Below are 15,491 nucleotides of genomic sequence, written 5' to 3'. Positions count from 1 at the left end.
CAAGCCTCTGCCCGCTTCTTCCTTAGATCGTGGGCGTCTGTTCATATTAATACAGCGTCTGGGAGAAGGGGCCTGCTCAGGGTTCCAACAAAAGTGCATGAAAGTAAAATCAGAAGTGGCTCCTACCCTCTGCCCTCCATCCTGCACCCTTCACCATCCGAGGGGCCACGGCCACTGGTGGGGGTGTGGTGAACGGGGGGTGTGGTGGTGACACCCCCACCGAGACTCATGTCCCTCGGCCGTCACCATCTGTGTCTGCATGTGGGAGCCACAGGGCCGAGATAACGGGCTGGACTGCAGGGAAGCCACAGGTCCAAGGATGGATCTTACACCTTCTGGGGGTCGGGGGCTACCTGAATCCATCCTGCTCCTCGCAAGACCTGGGCGTGTGGGCTGGAGTGACAGCACGGCGGGGAGGGTGTCTGCCTTGAGTGTGGCCAGTCCGAGTTTGATCCCCAGGCCCCTAAATCGTGTCCCCCGAGTCCCGCCAGGAGTAATTCCTGAGCATGGAGCCAGGAGTGACCCCTGAGCATCACTGTGTGTGACCCCCAAACAACAGAGAAACTGGAGGTGAGCGACTGACCCACCCCCAGCCTCACCCCCCCATCCCCACTCTGCCTACCCGCTGCCCCACGTCACTGACCACTGACCCTCCCTCTCACCTGGGAGCAGCAGGCCAGACCCCAGGCCATTCCCAGGCCGGCCCGACCCCTCCCCGGACCCCCAAGGTCTGTCTCTGGGAAAGGCGCAGGCGAGTGGCCCTGTTTGAGGGCCCCGTTACTGGCTGCCCCCACCCCCGAGACCGCCGGACGCACGGGCTGGCTGCAAGGTGAGGCCCAGGGCCAGCTGGGAAATGACCCACTTCCCGTCCTGGGCCCCCAGGAGTCCGGGCACCGGAGGGAGCACCCTCACTTGCCAGCTCATGGATTCCCTCGGCTGGGGGAACAGGCTTTCACTTTCCGAGGGGTGGGGGGCTGCCAAGAACCCTGCCCTGGTGCAGCCCACCCTGGCCCCCAGCACACCCTCTGGAGCAAGTGGCCGCGAACGGCCCCCTGGGATGTTTGGCCTGAGCAGACGGGCGCTGGGGGGCCCCGGGGATTCCAGACCCCCCCACGCTGGGAGGGGCAGACACAGGGACTGTCCCCCACCCCCACCCTGCTGCCGGTCGCTGTGGCGCAGCTGTGCCCCGGAGAGCAGACCCGGGTGTGGTGCTGGGATCGTACTCGGCCCTCGGGCACCGCCAGGATGCCAGGCAGAGTCCCCGCTGCTGAACTACGGCCGGGCCCCAACACCGGGGCCAGCGCTGGGTACAGGAAACAGAGTCACAGACTCTCAAGCCAAAATAAAAGGTGGGGCCTGGGGGTGTTGCGAGGGGGCTTGACTGATGGAAGAAAGCAGCGTGGGGCTGCTTCAGGCATGGCTGGATCCAGGCTCTGAAATGAGGGAGGCCGCGGGCTGTCCTCAGCTCATTGCTCCGCGTCCTTCTCTGCATGTTGCTCCCCTACTGGGGCAGCACGAGGCGTCTGGAGGCCTCACTGTCCCCTCACTGTCCCCTCTGGCTTGAGGTTCGAGGATGGAACAGCTTCTCTGCATTGTCAGCTAGAATGGTCTGACCCAGAGGGAGAAGGATGAACTTTGACCAGGACTGCGTCACCTGATTGCCTTGGGCTCTTTAACCTCTGCCGGCGCCCACCTGGCCAGGGGGCAACTAAGCCTCTCCTGGCCCCTCCTGGCCTCCCACTCCCACCCCTGGTCCAGTCCCTGGACTGGAAATTCCCCCTGCCTGTCACAATCCGGAAAGACACACACAAAACACACACACACACACACACACATGCACACACACACACACGCACGCACACACACATACATGCACACACACATGCACGCATATACACGGATGTGCACCTGTGCGCACACGTGCACACACACACACACACACACACACACACACACACACACAGACACTGGCAGGGGCCTCAATTAACGAAGCTGGAAATGGATGGAAAAATGGATTTAGGAAACTCAGCCTAACTGCGCCTTTCTAAATGCAAAGGAATTGATCTCCAGGAAAATAATTTCAGCAAAATGGAAACGGAAGCGTTGGGATGGCTAACGGCGCCCCAGAAAACGGGTGAAAGGAGCAAATCGGCTTCACGGGCTCCCTGTGGACATGGGCACTCGGTAGCTGTGAGTGCGTCGCTATGGGGATTCTGATTGAAACGCTCCTGCAGTCAGCGCCCGGCGGCTGGAACGTCCACGGGACCCAGAGAATTAGACCCACGTGTTCCAGACCCCAGTTGAGGGTCCCTCCAGCAGCCCCACAGAACTGCAGAATGGGGCGTCTCGGGACCGGGGAGGGTCTGGGACAGGGTGGGGTGGGAGAGGGCTGCGGGACCCCGGACCCAGGCCCAGCTGCCCCCTCCCCGGCCCACCCCTGAGCCCCAGGCCCTGTTGGCCCCTGACTACCACTGACCCCCCAGGCCCGGCCCCCAGGAACCGCCTGTCTGCTGGGGTCTCAGCAAGGCCCAAGCCACAGAGATTGTGAAATTTCTCAGGAAAAGCTATTTTTTCTCTGTGGTCGTTCTCTGCTCCACTGCTCTGACCACAAACACAGACGGCCCAGGGCAGAACCTCAGACAGGAAATAAAGAAGCACGTGGACCGGGCCCAGGGGGCCACCGGCATCGGGGGCATAGGCCGGAGAGCCCGGGGGTGACAGGGGGCTTCCTGCCCCTCCGTGCTGCCCCTTGGAGCTGCTCTGTGCGGTTTCCCAGGGAACCCCGGGTTTGGGCCCCTCCCTAGGGGTCATTCCCTGTGGCACCTGGAGAAATGACGGAGCCCTGACACCTCCCGGCCACATCTCAGGATGACAGGGGGGCAGGAGGGAGCTCAGGGTGCCGGGCGGGGGGGGGGGGGGGGAGGATGACCAGGAGAGGCGAGGGTGGAGGGGAAAAGAGGAGAAAGAGCTGCGCAGGGAGGGAACCTCATGGGCAGGGACTGGGGAGAGCAGGAGAGGAGGGGAGGGGAGGGGAGGGCGGGGGAGGGGAGAAGAGGGAGAGGGGGACAGAGAAGGGAGGAACCTGGTGGGCAGGGGCGCAGAGAGAGGGGAGGGGAGAGAAGAGGGGAAAGGGAAGGAAGGGGGGAAAGGCTGGTGGGCAGGCATGAGGGGGAGGAGAGGAGAGGCAGGGGAGGGGGAGGCTGGCGGGCAGGGGTGGAGGGGAGAGGGGAGGGGAGGGAGGGGAGGGTCATGGGAGAGAAGGGCAGGGGAAGGGGACGGGAGGGTCAGTGCCGAGAAGCTCCGTGCCACTCACTGGCCACTGCCCGCCAACAGGGCTGCGTGTGACAGGCGTCCCCAGTGGTTCCTGGACCCCCGGAAGCCTGTGGGACCCAGATGCTGGGCAGAGGGGCCGGGCCCCGCCCCGTCCCACTGGCCCCCACACTTGTCCTCAGAGCCAGGGACCCGTCCTCGGGCCCGGCCAGAAGCAGGAGCAGCTGCACCCCAAGACTGGGTCTGTCCCGGGGCTGTTCCCACCAGGAGCACTGCCCGAGGTCTCCGGACGGGCCCCCCTGCCACCGCTCCCAGCCTCAGGCTCGGGGTCAGACGGCCCGAAAGGGAGCCTGCCCTTCGGGGCTCCCGTCTGGGCGCTGAGTCCTGGGGGCCACCTCGACCCGCCGGCTCTTTCCTTGGGAACCGCACGCCTGCCGCGCCGGCCGCGTCTGTGGCTCCCGGGATGCTCCCTCTGGGGGTGCCCGGGGCTGGGTGGCCGCTCCCTCTGGGGGGTGCCCGCGTCTCAGCATATGGGGCGGCTCCCGGAGTCAAACTCGCGCCCCCGCGGCCCAGCTGACTCGAGGCCACAGAGCCAGCCTGGCCTCATCTTTCCGATGAGTCCCGCTGTCCTCCTGCTGCGGCCGGTGGCCCGGGCCTGAAGGCAGCGCTGACCACTGGGCACCCACGGCCCTTTCTGTGGGTGGTCAGCTTCGCGGGGCATGGTGGGAGCACTGTCCACCCGAGCCCCAGGCTGAGTGAGATGCTCCGGCCCGTCCCTGTTCCTTTACCCCAGAATCAGAATCAGTCCATGCCCTGTCCGGCACTCCAGGGATGAAGACGGAGAGAAGCTGGTCGGCGGGGCTGGGAGGTCATGGGTCGGGGGGTCATGGGTCGGGAGGTCATGGGTCGGGGCTGGGGAGTCTCAGGTCGGGCCGGGGGGCAGCAGGAGGGCCCCAGGCGGGGGTTGGAGACCAGGAGCAGGTGGACGGAGGACCAGGAGGCAGTGGGCGGGGCCGGCAGACCGTCGGGCTGGGAGGCAGCAGGTCGGGCCCACCAGGCAGAGGGGTGGGGCCCCCCGAAGCTGGGGCCGCTTTGTGCTCTCGTGAGAGACCGCTGCCCGCAGTGGCCATGCGCACCCCATCCCGACGTCCCTCTGCCCAGGTCAGTGTGCGGCACCTTCCCGTGGCCTCTGCCCACCGCCCCCTCCCCCCCAGGCCCAGAGGCAGGTCCCGGCGCTGACCACCACCTCCTGGCTTGGCTCCTGCTCGGACCCTGGCTCCACGGACAGAGACGAGGGCAAGGGCCGGCCTCATCCCGGAGCCCCCGGCACTGGCCGTGAAGATGGAGATGTCGGACAGACCCCAGAATGGGAGTTGTGTTCATCACACACACCACACACACAATCACACACGCGCACACACACACACACACACATACACACATGAGCACACACACATACACACTCACGCATGCATACACACATACATACACGTAGGCACATACATGCACACATGTACACACATACACACTCATGTATGCACACACAAACATACATACACACAGGCACATACATGCACATATGCACATACACACATGTGTGCGTGCATTCACACGCACACACCCCTTTGCTCTGACTCCTGGGAGCAGCAGTTGCCAGAGCAATTCTGAGGGAGCACCCTCACGTGATCAACAGGACGTGGAATAAAACATGGGCCTCGATGAGGCCAGAGAGGCCGACGACAGGGAGGGCATTTGCCCAGGTTTGAGCCCCGGCAGCCCAAAAGGTTCCCCAAGCACCACAGGAAAGATCCCTGAGCACAGAGCCAGGAGTGAGCACTGTGCATTACCAGGCATAGCACCCTAAAATACCAGGCAGAGACTAGAGCTGAGGCACAGCAGGTAGGGCGCTTGCCTTGCATGTGACCAACCTGGCTTTGATCTCCAGCATCACCTGTGGTTCCCTGAGCACCACCAGGAGCGATCCCTGAGTGCAGAGGTGGTAATCATCCCTGAGCACAGAGTCAGGAGTCAGTCCTGAGCACGACGGGAGTCAGCCCTGAGCACAGAATCAGGAGTCAGCCCTGAGCACAGAATTGGGAGTCAGCCCTGAGCACAGAGTTGGGAATCAGCCCTGAGCACAGAGTCAGGAGTCAGTCCTGAGCACAGAGTCAGGAGTCAGTCCTGAGCACAGAGTCAGGAGTCAGTCCTGAGCACAGAGTCAGGAGTCAGCCCTGAGCACAGAGTCAGGAGTCAGTCCTGAGCACAGAATTAGGAGTCAGCCCTGAGCACAGAGTCGGGAGTCAGCCCTGAGCACAGAGTTGGGAGTCAGCCCTGAGCACTGCCATCGGAACTCTGAGACCTGTCCTTTCCCTGCTCAGACATCAGGAGATTCGGGGTGCTCCGCTTCTGCTCTGAAAACCCCAATCCCTCGGGGTTGGCTTGTCCCTAGAGAAGACTCCGGAAGCCGGGAGACACCTTCGTTATGGAAGGAAGGGCCGGAGGCTGCGGGGCCCAGCGAGGGGTCACCTGTCGGGCCAGAAGCCTGGAGTCCAGGATCCCCGCCTGACCCCAGGGGCGCACTGGGGCGGGCAGCCGGGCCCCGAGCCCCATCCCACCCTTCCCGGGACACCGAGTCACTCACTGTGCTGGCCCCCTGCCCCGCCCCCGCAGGCCGCCTCCTGGCCTTCCTGTCTGGACGCCGGTGGAGCCAGCGCCACCGTCCCGCTGCCAAGGCCGCCCGTGGCTAGTGGGGCGTTTGAGAAGCCGGGCGCTGCGGCTCCCCGAGGGCCCTTCCTGCCGCCTCCCACGCGGGCGTCCAGAATAACCCGCCAGAAATAGACCCGCTCAGGCCGGGCCACCGGGCCGCGCTCAGCACGGGGGACTGGGACCCGCTGCCCTCGTGGCCCTGGCCGGCCCGCTCTGAAGACTGAAGAGGATGACGGAGATGATGAGAGGAAGACGGCGAGGCGAAGGGGACAGGGTCAGGGGGACGGGGAGAGGCCGGAGCCGGGCCCGGGACCCCGCAGGACGGGGAGGCTCACCTGGGCAGGCCCGGGTCCTGCACAGCCTCTTCTCAGCCCCAAAGCTCCTCCCCCACCTGCTCTCCCCGGCCCCTGGGACCCCCACACCCCAGGGTAGAGCTTGTGGGCCAGGCACCCCCCCTGTCTGTGGGGCAGACCCCCCCGACCACCCCACCCCGTCACGTCCCTCGTCCCCATCTAGAAACTGCTGACAAGCCTGGGAGCCTGAGCTCGGAGCACTGTGAGAGGAGGCTCCCAGCATGGACGGGGTGGTCCCCAGGCTGGGTCTGCCCCCAGGCACACCCCTGCCCCCCACCACGCTGGACGTGCTCCAGGCCCAGGCCGTGCTCTGCGTCACCTGGTCAGCAGGGCAGCGATGGCTCCTGATGTGCCCGAGCCCCACTGCTCGCAAGCCGGGGCCCAGCGAACCCCCACGGCAGGTCTGTGAGGCACAGAGTGAGAGCGGGGGGCGTCAGCTGCAGGGAAGGAACACGTGTGTATATACACACGCATACCAAGGAACACACGCACTCTCACACACGCAGAACATTCACAGACAGACCTGCATATTCTAATGAACACCTATGCACAGATGGACACACATGTACAGATGAACACACATAGACAGATGGACACACATAGACAGATGTACACACATAGGCAAGTGGACATGTATACACAGACACGCACATACAGACAGATATGCATACACAGACACGCATACACAGATAGACCCACACACACAGATGGACATGCATACACAGACGAACATGCATACACAGACGGACACACCTACACAGATGGACACGCATACATAGATGAACACGTATACACAGATGGACACACATACACAGATAGACACACATACACAGATGAACACGCGTACATAAATGGACACGCATACACAGACGGACACACATACATAAATGGACACTCATACATGGACACATTCACAGACGAACACGCATACACAGATGGACACGCATACACAGATGGACACACATACACAGATGAACGCACATACACAGACACGCTTACACAGACACACATACACAAACGGACACACATACACAGAAGGACACACATACACAGATGGACACACATTCACAGACGAACATGCATACACAGGCAGACACGCATACACAGACACACATACACAGACATGCGTATACAGACAGACATGCATACACAGACACACATACACAGACGGACACACATACACAGATGGACATGCATACACAGATGGACACACATGCATAGATGGACATGCATACACAGACGGACACACATACACAGATGGACACGCATACACAGACAAACACACACACACAGACACGTATACACAGATAGACACACGTACACAGACGGACACACATACACAGATGGACACACATTCACAGACGAACATGCATACACAGACGGACACACATACACAGATGGACATGCATACACAGACGGACACACATGCATAGATGGACATGCATACGCAGACGGACACACATACACAGACAGACACGCATACACAGACGGACACACGTAGTGTGAAAGGCGTCAGGAGCAGGTCGGTCTGGTCCTGTCACTGGCCGTGCCCCTGCTGGCCAGCGCTCAAGTTGGAAACCAGGTGCCTCGTCCTGGCCCTGCCCTGGAGCAGCCGGGTGGGCCCTCGGGGCGGGCCCCCGGGCACGGCGGGGCGGGCTCTCTGCTCGCGGCCCCGCCTGCTGCGTGCAGTGTCTGCTCCGACCTGCGTCTGTGCCCGAGGAGGCCGTGTTGAATGCGGGCTAGTAACTTAAATATAGAAGGTCATTAAACAGCAAGCAGGCCCCCGAGGATCCCAGAGCCCCTGGAGAGAGGGCGCCCTGCTCGGCCCACCCGTCAAGGGCACTTTTCTCTGCTTCGGAACAAGACCCCGATTTTTCTTTTTCTTTCTCCATTTTTTTTTTTTTTTGGTTTATTGGGTTTGATTTGGTTTGGGGGCTACACCCTGTGGTGCTCGGGGACACAGGGGTGGTCCCTTTCTGTGCCCCGGACAGAGCCTGGGTCCCCTGCACTGAGTGCTCTCACCTTGTCTTCAGTGAGGTGGGACCCCGAGTTTCTGGACCCGGGACAGTGCTTCCTTGGGTCATCTTCTGGAATTGGGGGTGGTGAAAATTTGGTTTTAAAATCAACGTATGGGGGGCTGGAGTGATATAGCACAGCGGGGAGGGCGTTTGCCTTGCATGTGGCAGACCCGGGTTCGGTTCCTAGAAACCCATATGGTCCCTGAGCACCACCAGGAGTAATTCCTGAGTGCATGAACCAGGAGTAACCCCTGTGCATCACCGGGTATGACCCAAAAGAGCAAAATAAAATAAAATAAATAAAATCAACGTACGATTTAGCAGATTTAGCATCAAGAGTGTTTTATTTGGGGGCTGGAGCAATAGCACAACGGGTAGGGCGTTTGCCTTGCACTCGGCCTAGCCGGGTTCGATTCCCAGCATCCCATATGGTCCCCTGAGCACCGCCAGGGGTAATTCCTGAGTGCAGAGCCAGGAGTAACCCCTGAGCATCGCCAGGTGTGACCCAAAAAGAAAAAAAAAAACAAAAAAGAGAGTGTTTTATTTGTATATTTTACATACCCCAGGGTGGCGTAAAAAGTACTCAAAAGGGGATGCGAGTGGTAAAAGTCAGGGCCGGAGAGAGAGAGTGCAGGCAGGAGGGTGCTTGCCTTGCACGCAGCCACGCCAGGTTTGACTCCCTGCTACCGGATATGGTCCCCAGAGCACCGCCAGGAGTGACCTCCGAGTGCAGAGCCAGGAGCAGCCCCGAGCACAGCCAGGGGCGACCCCAGACAAACAAGGACAGAACAGCAAGTGGAGAAGGTCCGAGTCCGGGGGGACAGCTCCCTGCTCCCCGTCCGTCCCCAGGGAGTCGTGCAGTAGCCCGTGCACAGGTGCGAGGGACCCGGGGCACGCCATGCAGCCTGCAGCAGCGTCGACAGCGATGTGGGGTTCTCAGAGCAGTCTGGGAGGAAGTCGCCTGAACGCCCAGTCTCCGCAAAGCCTTCACCTCATCATCCCACTCCGGGCATCTCTCCGGAGGGCCTGAGGGCAACGCCGAGGACGCTCCCCACCGCAGACACGACCCCCAGACCAAAAGGCCCCGCAACTACAGGAAGCGCTTGGGGAGGCAGTCTCCTGGCAGGGGAGAGAGCGGGGACCCGGGGGAGTCTCCGTGCACATGACGTGTGCGAGTGAGTGTGTGAGTGCACATGACGTGCGTGTGTGACCAGGCGTGGACGGGGAGTGTTCACACAGAGAGCCTGTTCCGTAAAGCAGAGGTGCCATCGGTGAGTGGATGGACGGACAAACGATCCTCCCGATGACCCCTAGGAAATATTTTGTTGGTTTTGGGGGGCCACACCTGGCAGAGTTCGGGGCTTGTCATGGCTCTGTGCTCGGGAATCAGTCCTGGTGGGACTCAGGGGACCCAACCCAGCAAGACAAGCAAGCGCCCTTATTGCTGGCCTGACTCCCTTAAACAAATGTCATAAAAATGTAAACCTCAGGGGACTGGGTAGGTAGGACAGCGGGTGGGTGCTTGCCTTGCACACGGCCAGCCCTGGCTTGGTCCCCGGTATCCCATACAGTCCCCTGGTCCCACTAGGAGTAAGCCCTGAGCACAGCCAGGCCTGGCCCCCAACCAAACTGATGATGATGACAAGGGTGAGGATAGCGATCTTTTTTTTGTTTTGTTTTGTTTTGTTTTTTTGCTTTTTGTGTCACACCTGGCGATGCTCAGGGGTTACTCCTGGCTCTGCCACTCCTGGCTCTGCACTCAGAAATTACCCCTGGCCGTGCTCAGGGGACCATATGGGATGCTGGGATTCGAACCCGGGTCGGCCGCGTGCAAGGCAAACGCCCTACTCGCTGTGCTATCGCTCCAGCCCTGATAGCGATCGTTTTCAATGGACTAAAATGAAGACTTCGGGGCCGTGCGGCAGAGTGAGAGTCACGGTTCATGCCAGCACGGCACCGGCCCTTGGGCCTCAGCAGGGTCGGCCCTGGGGGCCCCCAGCTCGGCCTGAGCAGAGCCACCTCCTCGGCCCTGCGCTGAGCCACCAGCCGGGTGGGCCCAGAACCACGGTGGGGTCCCCGGCCTCCCAAGCAACCCTCGGGAGCCCCAAAGACTTTCAGGTGAAGATTTAAAAGGGTTGAATCATGGGAAGCTGCATCGGGAGTTTCTGTTCGAGTCCTGGGTTCGATCTGAGAACGAGCAAAAAGGCTGAGTTGCAGGGCAGTGACCGGAGAGGTGACCGGGGAGGTGACAGGAGAGGTGACCGGGGAGGTGACAGGAGAGGTGACCAGGGAGGTGACAGGAGAGGTGACCGGGGAGGTGACAGGAGAGGTGACCGGGGAAGTGACCACCCCCAGCCCCGCCCCTTGCATCACCGGCCGTGAGAGATTATAGGCAGTGACTGTTCCGACCAGCCGTGCCGCAGAGGCCCGAGAGGGTCACGTGGTGACCCTGAAAATGGGGGCGTCCGAGGATGGGCCTGTGAGGGAGACCCCCGGGGAGCACATCAGCGATCACAGCTCTGGTTACTCTGGGGGGGGGGGGTTTGTTTGTTTTTTGTGGAGGGTTTTTGCTTATTTTGGGTCACACCCAGCAATGCACAAGGGTCACTCCTGGCTCTGCACTCAGGATTTACTCCTGGCGGTGCTCAGGGGACCATATGGGATGCTGGGAATCGAACCCCAGTCGGCTGCGTGTAACGCAAACGCCCTCCCCACTGTGCTACCGCTCCAGCCCCCAGTGATCACAACTCTGGAGTGGTCAGTCCCGAGTCCTCCTCCCCAGCCATCCAGCCCTGCCACAGGAGGCCCGTGCTCAGGTGTCCAGGGCCCAGACCGGACACTGCCCTGCTGCCCCCAGCCTGCTCCTACTCCTGCTCCCTCCATCCCTGGGGGCCCCCACGGGCAGACCCGGCTTCTCTGCTGCCCCCTCCTATCTGCGGTCCCTTCACTTGCAGAAGGGGGCGTCTCAGCCTCCTCTGAGCTCCGTCCAAATTCCAGAGCTGGGGTTCAGCCAAATTTGCAGCTTCAGCTCCGTCTGTGCAGTGCACACCCCCTCCCCCCCAATCCACATACCTCCACGTCTGCTCCTGCTGGGGCATTGGGCTGTTTCCAGCATTCACCCCAGAAATAGCTTTGCAGCGGGGAGGGGAGACGGGTCCCGTGCACACCTAGGACGGCGCTGGGGGGTCTGGAAGGCCTGTGGCAGCGGACGTGTTCAGACACCAACCAGACTGCTCCCCAAAGAGCAGCGTGACTCTGAGGGGGGACGGGGCAGCCCGCCTGCTCGTTCGAGTCACTGCTGACTCTATCTTTCCTACAAAGATAAAGCGTCCTTTTGAATTAGAATGCCCTTTGGATGGGTAAAGACGGCTGAAATGCAGAGTTCGAGGGCTGCCTTTGGGAGTGATGGAATGAAAAGTGGACATGAGTGGCCGGGGACTGGACAGCGAGGAAGCCCCGCCGGGCAGTCTGTGGCCTGCAGCGCGGAGTCCCTCGGACAAGCCCAACTGATGCAGTTGAGATTAAAATCAATTAAGGGTTGGGGGCCGGAGCAGTGTTACGGGGAGGGGGGGAGAGGGGCACTTGCCTTGCATGCCACCAACCCAGGTTCCATCCCCAGCACTTTGTATGACCCCTGAGCCTACCAGGCGTGACCCCTGAGCGCAGAGCCAGGAGAGAGAGAGAGAGAGAGAGAGAGAGAGAGAGAGAGAGAGAGAGAGAGAGAGAGAGAAGTAAGGAGGGGAGGGAGGGAAAGCTCCCAGGAGGGAGAGCAGGGTGTAGGGAGCCATTTTACCTTACTGATCTTATCCTGTCACTATTTGTTTATCACTCGCTAACCCCATGCCACACCTAGCAAAGGTTGCCACTCCTGATCTTACTGATCTTATCCTATCACCATTTGTTTATCACTAGCTAACCCCATGCCACGCCCTGCATTTCTATTGGGGGTCCCGGGTACATTCTATACCACCTCCTCCCAGCAGGGAGGTATAAATACTGTAACTGCCATAAAATAAACGCCTTTCCTCCCTCCTCCGGGCTCTGCGTCTGTTCATTCAGCTGCATCCCCTTCTCAGCCCCACGAAGGGTTCTCCCTGCTGAACAGGACAAGACCTCCACATCGACCTCCACAGCCGGGGGGGGGGGGGGGTCTATGGGGAGAGAGGCAACCCCCACGCCCTCTTGGCTGCATTCCCGTCTATAGAATGGGAGACAGAGAGTGCTGGGGCAGCCTCGAGCCGGCCTGGCACGGCCCAACGTGCCGTGTGCCCAGGGGTGCCCGGTGTGTGGTGAAGGAGGGAGTGTGGGGTGCATGCACCCTGATGGGGCGTGTGCGCATGTGTGCACGAGTGTGTGTGAGAGGGGAGGTGTGCATGTGTGCGATGTGAGTATGTGTCTCCCGGCGTGGCCTGGTAGCTCCCGGGCACTGCCAGCCCCATCGTAGCCTGAACGGTAAGTCCAGTGGACCGAGTTTTGTTTCGCTGGGGCGGGCCCGGGCCCAGAGGACCCCTGGGGGCCACGCGCCCAGAGACAGAGCTTTGTAGCTTGCGGAAAAGAGTAAACCTACTGGCAGATAAATCTATAAGGCCTTATTGTTTAGCAGATGTGTTCTACCCTTTCGAAGGCCAGGTCTTAGGAGAACAAGGCTGGGGACGGAATCGGGCTGCCGAAAGCACAGGCGTCTCAGCCCTCCTGGACCCCGGAGCTGAGCTCCTCAGCCAGTCTCCAGGGCTGGCCCGGGGCAAAGCACTTTCCCTGTTTACCAAAGTGGGCTGGGGCCGACACCCCTCCGAGGGCCCTTCTCCATCAAAGGCGCAAGAATCTGCACACAGAGCTTCATGCAAAAGCTTCTGGGGAGAAATGCACCCAGTCCTAGAACCCACAAAATCCCCAGTGGCTAGTGATCATGGCTTGGCACATTTCTTTGCAAACCTACCCCCGTTTCTGTCTGTGGAAGCATCATCTGTCACGGGCCTGGAGGATCAAAGCGCCATAATCACTAACATTGCACTCCTAGAGAGGTGTTGAGTTTTGTGGCATGCAGACAGCATACCTTTCCCTCAAAAAAAATTTTTAAAAAGATGGAGCCTTTGCAAAAACCATCGCGCCTACTTGCTCCTGAAAGACGACCTCTCGAAATTACCAAGAAAGCAGAAAGTGCCTGTCATTCTCCAAACCACAAAGTTTAGCCAACGCTGGCCTGGAATGAGAGAAGCGGAGCCCCAGGAGTCAGGGGTCCGTAGAGAAAGGGGGGGTAGGCGGAGACAGAAGCCCTTCGAAGACTAAAACCATCGTTCTACCGTGCTCCAAATACAATTAACTAAGACGACAGAACATTAGAACACAACGGCCAGTGCCGGCGCAGACGGTCTAAGTCGGGGCTGGGGGAGGGGGGGTCCAGACTCCAAAGTCCCTACTGTCCCGGGAGAAGAGGCCCAGCTTCCAGGTCTGAGCGGAACGTGAGCGACGCGGCAGCCCCCTCCCCAGCGAGACGAGCGGAGCTGGTAAAAACTATTTTTAAAGGAGCAAATAACTATTTAAAGGCTCTGGAAAGTGTCCTAGGGGCATACGAATTTACTCAAGAAAATCCATTCAGCTCAGTAAGAATAGCAGGAGCTTGTGCCAGCCCAGTCCCAGCACGGCGTCCCCACGCTGGACAGACGCTGCGTCCCGGTGGGGGCGGACAGGAAGCCAGCGCCCCCAGCCCGCCCGCATCGCCCCCTGGGGTCTGGCACCTCTCCCCTGGACACCCCACTCCTGCCTGGCAGGGCTGAGCTCTCGGTGCCCCTGGCCAAGGCATCAGTACCAGCACCCCCCCCAGCACCAGCAGGAATGTGGCGCCCACCTCCTCACCCCACCCTCTCCCAGGGAGCCCAGAGCCGCAGGGGCGCCAGACGAGAGCCCGGTGCCCACAGGAGTAATTGGGAGCAGGACGAGAGTGCTCAGGAGTGCCCCCCCCCCAAAGGGGCTCACTCAGTCTGTTAAAGCAGAATCCGCAGGGCAGAGGGGAGGGAGCTCGCCTTGCCCGAGGCCCACCCAGTGGGGTCCCCGCCTTCCCGCCGGGTTCCCTGAACCCCACCAGGAGTAATTCCTGAGTCAGAGTCAGAAGTGGCCCCTGGAAAAGGCAGCTGGGGTAGAGGAGGGACCACCAAGCAAAGGGTGCTGGGAGGCCTCACTCAGGGTGGGAGACACGTGCTGAAAGTAGACTTTAGACTGAACAGGGTAGCCACGGATGACCTGGATTGCAAACCACAACACCCCGAAGGAGAGAGAGAGAGAGTAAGAGGGACCGTGCCTGCCACGGGGGGCGGGGGGGGAGGACAGGGGGGACGGGAGGGATACCAGGAACATTGGTGATGGAGAGCGGACACTGGTGGAGGGATGGGCATGACCATTGTATGACTGAAATGCAATCACGGAAGTGTGTAAGTCTGTAATTCTATCTCCCGGTGTTTCATTAAAATATAAAAAACAAAAAAAAGTGACCCCTAAGCATCTCCAGGTACGACCCAAAGACTAAAAACAATGGAACCCGGAAGTTCAGACCTGAAGGCACACTTGGAAACTGCCCCCCAAATTAAAACAAATTATAACCCACAGCCACCAGCTGGCCAGGCCCAGAGAACTGGGGGGGGCCTGGACGACCCCCTGGCTCCCTGCCAGCGTCCACGTCCCCCAGAGTATCCGAGGCCGATTCCGTCTCAGCCTGGGGCACAGCCGGGGGTGGGCAAAGCTTGGACCCCAGAGCAGCAGACAGCTCCGGGAGGGATGGGGAGCCCTGCCCAGCCAGGGCCTTGACCCCCCAGACACGAGGCCTTGACCGACAGCCCTGGGCATCTTCTCTGAAAGCCGGCTCCCAGGGAAGAAAGACAAGGGGGGTCACCCACCTTTGAAGGGGCCCCGGGAACAGAAGTGGGTGAGCTGGGAGAGCCTCCCCAAACTCTGGGACCCGAGCAGAAGCAAATCTCCTTCGCAGGCTTTCTTTGCTGAGTTGTTGGTTGATTTGGGGGGACTCCTGTTTCTGTGCTCAGGGATCACTCCTGTTGGGGTCCGGGATGCCTGGGACTGAGCCGGGGTCCACCGCTTTCAGGGTAAGCCCCCAGCCTGGGGACTGTCCTCTCCCCCCGCCCCCCGCTCCCTCTGC

The sequence above is a fragment of the Sorex araneus genome, chromosome 11 (genome assembly GCF_027595985.1).
Source record: "Sorex araneus isolate mSorAra2 chromosome 11, mSorAra2.pri, whole genome shotgun sequence".
Taxonomy (NCBI): Eukaryota; Metazoa; Chordata; class Mammalia; order Eulipotyphla; family Soricidae; genus Sorex; species Sorex araneus.
This window is presented reverse-complemented; position numbering follows the sequence as displayed.